This window comes from Megascapheus bottae, chromosome 4, assembly GCF_031878675.1.
Source record: "Megascapheus bottae isolate mThoBot1 chromosome 4, mThoBot2.hap1, whole genome shotgun sequence".
Taxonomy (NCBI): domain Eukaryota; kingdom Metazoa; phylum Chordata; class Mammalia; order Rodentia; family Geomyidae; genus Megascapheus; species Megascapheus bottae.
In genome coordinates this window covers 80,581,889-80,588,205 of record NC_143512.1, presented here as the reverse complement: position 1 = coordinate 80,588,205, position 6,317 = coordinate 80,581,889, and the positions used below count along the sequence as shown (strand labels likewise).

Below are 6,317 nucleotides of genomic sequence, written 5' to 3'. Positions count from 1 at the left end.
CCAAATATAATGACACTGGAGATGAAGGGTTCTACATAGAAATTTTGAGGACTACAATTCAAGCCATCCAGGAAGAGACCCCTGGTATTCTAGAGACAATGGACTGAAAAGACAAGTTACCCACACCTACAGTTTCCAAAGGTCACACTGAGTAGGATGAACTCCCAACAAGCACACCTGTGTGAGAAGGGAAACAGAGATGGCCAGCAGACACAGCGACGCTGAACTCCCCTGGGAAAATGCCATGAGTCCACTCTTGGGTAGGACCATCATCCCATAAATGTGCTGAGTGTGAGAGTCTCATTCACCACAGCCCCCATGGCTCTGGCTTCCATTCTCCTTGTGGTACCTGGTGCATCTGAAGCAGGCATCAGAGAACCCACTCTGCGTGTGGCTGCACAGGTGTCTCACTCTACTTCTTGCCCCAAAGGCTTGAGCTCCCCGAGGCCATTGTGTTTAATCCTTGCAAAGGTTTTTAGTTCCATTTCAGGATTCCATTGAATGGAATTGTTGTTTTTGTTGTATTCTGTGCATGCTTGGGCTTGAACTCAGGCTCGAGCACTGCCCCTGAGCATTTTTGCTCAAGGCTGGCACTCTACCTCTTGGTCCATAGTTCTATGTCCAGCTTTTTAGTGATTCATTAGAACTAAATGATTCAAGGATGTTCTTGCCTGGCCTGACTTAGAAACACAATCCTCGGATCTCAGCTTCCTGAGAAGCTAGGATTACAGGTGTGAGCCATCGCACCTGGCTAATGCTAGTTTGGTTTGTTGTCATTGTAGCTGGTTTTCTTCTTGGAATACTTTGATTTGCATATGGAAAATAATGCATACTTATGAACTTGAATAGTGAAAGGTGCCCTTAAAAAATCCAAGTCAATTCCTAAAACAGGCAATAGTTAGAAACACAGAATGACGTTGTGCCAGGCAGAGCAGCTCTGTGAGACATATCTCAGTGAGACATCAGTTTCCTGATGGCCCTGGAGGTAAAAGCTCCTGTTTCATGAAAATGTGGAAAGAGATCTTTTTCGACAAACCACTACTAGAGCCAGTTGGAAAGGTCCTCTGTCTCTGGGAACATTTCCTTCACTGGAAACACCCTGTGGTGTACATGTGTGAATGTTGGTTTGCTGTGCCCAAGGATACATATCTGTCAGCTCAGATTTGGAATATGCTGTGGTTGTATCCATTATCTTCTGACTTGCTCTCCAATTGCTCAGCATCTCCTCATGCTGGATTTGCATTTTCCTCAAAATAAGTGTGCTGCCCCCAAACCTTGCCAAAGTGACATATGTAAGAAATGACAAGTTATTTTTCTGAGCAAATGCATGACTCGTTTTTGTTGTTGTTTGTTGTTGTTACTTCCTGAGGAAGTCTCCTTCTGGAAACAAAACAATCCATTCTATATAACGTGTAACTACATTTTAGATGCTTCTGGAAATGATGCATCACAATACTTCTGCTTACCGTGACGAGACCTTCCCTGTCTTATAAAGAAGTCTATGAATTTAGAAAATAATTCCGATGTTTGTGCGGTTAAAAATATGACCCATGAGCCATACCACTGGAGAACAACCCGTCCCGTGCTGTGTGCAAACATCTCGTGCAGCCAGTCCACCAACATCACTGCTTCCTCTTTGGAAACTGTTACAACATCTTCTTCCCACATCTGTTACTGTCTAGCACCCCATCCTCAGGAAGCCACCCTTCCTAAAAGCCACTCGTACGTGATTCCGTCTCTGTCCCAGAACAACCTCGCCTCCAGCACTCACGGGCTACTGTCACCACACAGCACAAGTTGGAAGAAGAGCAACCAGGATGTTGGGAGCCACAAAGGCAAATCTCATCAGGGCTTGTACTCACATTCAGCCCCTCCGTGGAACTTCTGGTGCAATCACAGCCATTCTCCTCATTGGATAGAAGGTCTTTCTCCAGTGCTCATTCCCAGGCTGACCAGGACCCAGCCCACATTGTGGAAACCAGGGAAGTAGGAAGAATTCATGGTTGCTGGAAGAAGGAAGTGTTTCTGGCAGTTATAATATCTTCAATTACCTAAGGGCTCATCCAATTTTATCTCCTGTTTGGAATCAAAAATTGGTTAGCCTTCGCAATACCAAATACCTCACATTTCCCATCCATTTCTGCTTATAATCCTGCAAACTCTTTTGTGATCTCATCTCATAATACATTGTCAAATTCAACCAACAGAAACCAGTCCACAATACTAATATGGTTCTTTCCCTAGAGCTGCAAACTCATCAGGTGTATATTCTGCCTTCCAAGGCACTGTGGGCAGAGTTTAACCAACTCTTAATTCCTGTATAATTTGTCATCTCCACAGGTTTCATAAACTTCTTTACCGTTTGCAGTTTGTCTTTCAAATTCATGACAATACTTTTCCAACTATGGTAGCATCCTTCCCCTGATAGAAATCTCTGTATTAGAATAAAACTAAGCTACAGAAAATAGTTGGAAATGTAAATAATTATTTTTCCTCAAATTATACATCCATTATACAGTAGCGGGTGGGGGTCCAGGAGCCATGCTGCTGCATCAGCAAGGGCGGCAATCTGATGACTGAAGCTCTGATGGACAGAAGTGAATGCCAAGGCCAGATGCTGATAGCTCAGTCCTATTATCCTAGCTACTCAGGAAGCTGACATTCGAGGATCACAGTTCAAATCTAGCTCATGAAAGAAAGTCTTTGAGACTCTATCTCCAAATAACCATCAAAAAGCCAGAAGTGGAAGTGTGGTTCAAGGGACAGAATGCTAGCATTGAGTGTAAAAAGCAAAGTAACAGCCAGGCACCAGCTGCTCACGCCTATAATCCTAGCTGCTCAGGAGGCTGAGATCTGAGGATCGAGGTTCAAAGTCAGCATTAAAGTCCATGAGACTCTTGCCTCTAATTAACCACCAGAAAACTGAAGAGGTTCTGTGGCTAAAGAGGTAGAGCTCTAGCTTTGAGCTGAAGAGTTCAGGGACAGTGCGCAGGCCCAGAGTTCAAGCCCCACAATTGACCAAAAAAAAAAAAAAAAAGCTAAGTAACAGACAGGTCCTGAGTTCAAGCCCCAGGATGGACATACATATGGTTTAAAAAAAAAAACAATGTAATTGGTGTGCTAGCTCATAAAGATACTCGCCTATGTTTTGTCAGTTAAATCCCATCTTATAGCCACATCTGATTTCAAGGAGATTGAGATGTACCATCATTCAGAAAATACAGCATCAGTAGAGGAATGAAGAGCCCTTTTTTAAACAGAGGTGCTTAATAATAAACTCCAAAAACCTTCCCACACAAGTCATTTAAAACTAATGGTCATCTATGTTTCTGCCTGCATTGAATGGCCTTTAAAACGTAAATTCTACTTAATTTTAAGGGATAGTACAGGGTATAAAATTAACCCTCAAAAATCAACTGCCTTGGGGCCGGGAGTTTGGCCTAGTGGTTAAAGTGCTTGCCTAGCATGCATGAAGACCCGGGTTCGATTCCTCAGCACCACATGCATAGAAAAAAGCCAGAAATGGTGCTGAGGCTCAAGTGGTAGAGCTCTAGCCTTGAGAAAGTCCAAGGACAGTGCTCAGGCCCTGAGCTCAAGCCCAGGACTGGAAAAAAAAATCAACTGCCTTCTTATATGTCAACAATGAGAGGAACCGAGGCAACAATCAGGAAAGCAACTCCTTCTGCAATAGCCTCAAAGAAAATAAAGTACCTAGGAATTAACTTAATTAAGAATGTAAAGGACCTTTTTGATGAAAATTTTAAAACTATGAAAAAGGAAATTAAAGCAGAACTAAGGAAATGGAAAAACCTCTCATACTCCTGGATTGGAAGAATTAACATCGTGAAAATGACAATCTTGCCAACGGCTATCTACAAATTCAATGCAATACCCATCAATATCCCAATGTCATTCTTTAAAGAAATAGAAAAGGCAATCCAAAATTTCATATGGAATAATAAAAGACCCCATATAGCAAAAATACTTCTTAGCAGAAAGAACAGCGCAGGCGGAATTTCAATACCAAACTTTAGACTCTATTACAGAGCTATAGTGACCAAAACAGCTTGGTACTGGCACAAGAACATGCCTGAAGACCAATAGAATAGAACTGAGGACCCAGATATTAACCCACAGACCTATGGCCACGTAATCTTTGACAAGGGAGCCAAAAAAATAGAATGGAAGAAAGACAACCTATTCAACAAGTGGTGCTGGCAGAACTGGTTAAGCACCTGCAGAAAACTAAAGTTGGATGCTTCTTTGTCACCTTGCACCAGGATTAACTCCAAGTGGATCAAAGACCTGAAGGTAAAAGCAGATACATTGAAAACTTTACAAGAAGGAATAGGAGATACACTAGGTCTCCTTGGCACAGGTCAAAAATTTCTTAATAAGGACCAAGAAACACAACAAATCAGAGAAAGGGTGGATAAGTGGGACTGCATTAAACTGCAGAGCTTCTGTATGGCAAAGGACATAGCTAGCAAATTAATTAGAAAGCCTACAGAGTAGGAGAAGATCTTCAGTAACCATACAACAGACAAAGGCCTGATATCTAAAATATATCAACAACTCAAAAAATTGAATCACTCCAAAACTAATCTCCAAAGAAACAACCATCCCATTAAAAGATGGGCCAAAGACTTAAAGAGAGTCTTCTCTGAAGAAGAAACAAAAATGGCCTATAGACACATGAAGAAATGCTCAACATCTCTGGCCATAAAAGAAATGCAAATCAAAACAACTCTAAGATTCCACCTCACTCCAGTTAGAATGGCCAGGATCAAGAAATCTAATAACAACAGATGCTGGCAGGGATGTGGCCAGGAGGGATCACTGCTACACTGTTAGTGGGAGTGCAAACTCGTTCAAACACTATGGAAAGCAGTGTGGCAGTTCCTCAAAAGACTAAATATAGAGCTCCCCTATGATCCAGCAATTCCACTACTTGGCATTTACCCAAACATTCAGAAATAAGGACATACTAAATCCACTAGCACAACAATGTTCACTGCAGCACTATTTTACCATAGCAAAGATATGGAACCAACCCAGATGCCCCTCAGTGGATGAGTAGATTGACAAGATGTGATACTTATACACAATGGAATTCTATGCTGCTGTCAGAAAGAATGATATTGCCCCATTTGTAAGGAAATGGAAAGACTTAGAAAAAATCGTATTAAGTGAAGTAAGCCAGACTCAAAGGAACATAGGCTCAATGGTTTCCCTCATTTGTCATAATCAGTAGAAACCTCGGGCTCTCCTAGCAGAGATTTGCAATAGAGCAAAATCTTGATACATAAGGCCATATAGTATGAAGCTAATTGAAAGGACCTCCAGGATATTGAAACAAAAGCCATGTAACGAATGATTGTTGTCCTTAATGTACTATGTGATCTCTCATCTCTTTTGCTGTCCCTTGGTTATCTCATATTGTTACAGTATTTCACCTTGTTATCTGATAGATTGTATATATGTTTATTTGGTATTTGAAGTAGGATAGGGGAAAGGGGAAAACAAGATGAGGGGTGGGGATGGAGGGAGGGAAGTGGGAACCAAGACATGAGAAAGGATATCAAAGTTTGTAAAGTAATGTACCTTCTATCTGGTGAATATAATGTAACCCTTCTATTAATTAGAATAAAAAATATATGGAAAAGAAAGAAAGAAATATACACTTTCATCTCTGAAAATATATATAGAAATATATAGGTTTGGGCTGGGAGTTTGGCCTAGTGGTAGAGTGCCTGCCTAGCATGCACGAAGACCCGGGTTCAATTCCTCAGTACCACATACATAGAAAAGCCAGAAGTAGTGCTGCAGCTCAAGTGGTAGAGCACTAGCCTTGAGGAAAGCCAAAGTACAGTGCTCAGTCCCTGAGTTCAGTCCCCAGGACTGGCAAAAGAAAAAAAAGAAATATATAGGTCGAAGAATTACTGGCACCAATATAGCCAGGAAGATGGTGCCGAGACAATAGGGACGCTGCCTAGCTCTCTCCCACAAAAAGAGAGAACTAGGGAGTCCCATGAGCCAACTACCTTAAGAAATCCACAACAACAAAGTCAAGAAGCAATGGAGAAGGAGTCAAACCGGAAAAGAAATCCAGATAAAGCGCACATTCAACTTTCTCAAAGAATTTGGAATGCGAGGACCCCTCCCCCCCCCTCGCCTCCGGCTCCCTGTGGGGGGGGAGGGGCAGCAGAGGGCGCCGGGCCGGCCACCGCCGCAGCAGAAGCCAGATGCAGGAAACAGCGCAGACCAAAACAGCAAACAGCAAGCAGTGGAACCCAGACGCGGACCACAGGCGGCGG

The 6,317-nt window shown here is 42.4% G+C and overlaps 1 pseudogene; it reads right to left on the bottom strand.

Annotated features, from left to right (window-relative positions):
* Positions 1-951: 951 nt before the first annotated feature.
* Positions 952-2,138, bottom strand: LOC150064680 (acyl-CoA:lysophosphatidylglycerol acyltransferase 1 pseudogene; annotated as a pseudogene).
* Positions 2,139-6,317: the final 4,179 nt, after the last annotated feature.